General features: G+C 39.4%; 1 protein-coding gene and 1 long non-coding RNA gene across 3 annotated transcripts in view; one reads left to right on the plus strand and one right to left on the minus strand.

Moving 5' to 3' along the window:
* LOC116686789 (anoctamin-9) overlaps positions 1-848 on the minus strand; it is a 142,390-nt gene that overhangs the window by 100,827 nt on the left and 40,715 nt on the right. The gene's annotated exons all lie outside the window — the stretch shown is intronic.
* LOC116686790 (uncharacterized) overlaps positions 1-848 on the plus strand; it is an 18,495-nt gene that overhangs the window by 8,186 nt on the left and 9,461 nt on the right. The window lies entirely within an intron of this gene.

Genomic DNA, 848 nt, shown 5'->3' on the forward strand with positions numbered 1-848 from the left:
TACAACCTCAAAATACAATTATGAACCTAAGAATTAGCATAATATGGACGCTCTAGCTTTAAATTACAAAGATTTCTCTGTCCTCGAATCAAGTGCTTTAACAAGAGCTGTAACATGCAGAGGAGAGGACTTTCTTTAGAAATCTTTATGCAATAATAAAGACTGTGAGATGTAGATAAAAGCTACAGAAAAGCCAGTCAGTAGACCTTGGTCCTCATTTATGAAACGTACGTATGACTTAAAACAGGCATAGGAGGGGTGTACGCTGATTCCTATGCACAGTTCGGCATTTAGCTATTTGAAAGTGAGCGTAGGCTGCGAAAAAAGCTCAAGTCTGGTCCGACCTTGTGTACGCAAGTCAGGGTGGACTTGCGGTGCAGCATGTAACAGGAAAAAGAGAAGTCATCAGTTGATCACTTATCAACAATGGCAGATCTAGCTCTTTTAGAAGACCTCTATGAACCGAGCAACAGTCCACATGTAGACTAAACACACAAGCCACGGTGGCTTGTGTGTTTAGTCTACATGTGGACTGTTGCTCAGAAAAAGGACACGCGCTCTTCCTCACAACTGGCTTTGACTCACGAAACACAAGTAAAATTAAAAAAACTGCATTAACTCCACTATCGTGTGTTTATTTAATAATAGGTACACCTACATGTAGGCCTAAGAGATTGCAATATAAGCCTTTATATTACATTTAGGAGTATACATATGTCCAGGATGTATAAATTAAATAAACTTCAGCTGGAGTTGGATTTAATACAGCAACACTGTTGACCGCATCAGTGATCTCTTTCTATTCTACATTCTTCCTACAGCCTAATACCAGTTTTTAGGCTGCCAAA

The sequence above is a fragment of the Etheostoma spectabile genome, unplaced genomic scaffold, assembly GCF_008692095.1.
Source record: "Etheostoma spectabile isolate EspeVRDwgs_2016 unplaced genomic scaffold, UIUC_Espe_1.0 scaffold48, whole genome shotgun sequence".
NCBI lineage: Eukaryota > Metazoa > Chordata > Actinopteri > Perciformes > Percidae > Etheostoma > Etheostoma spectabile.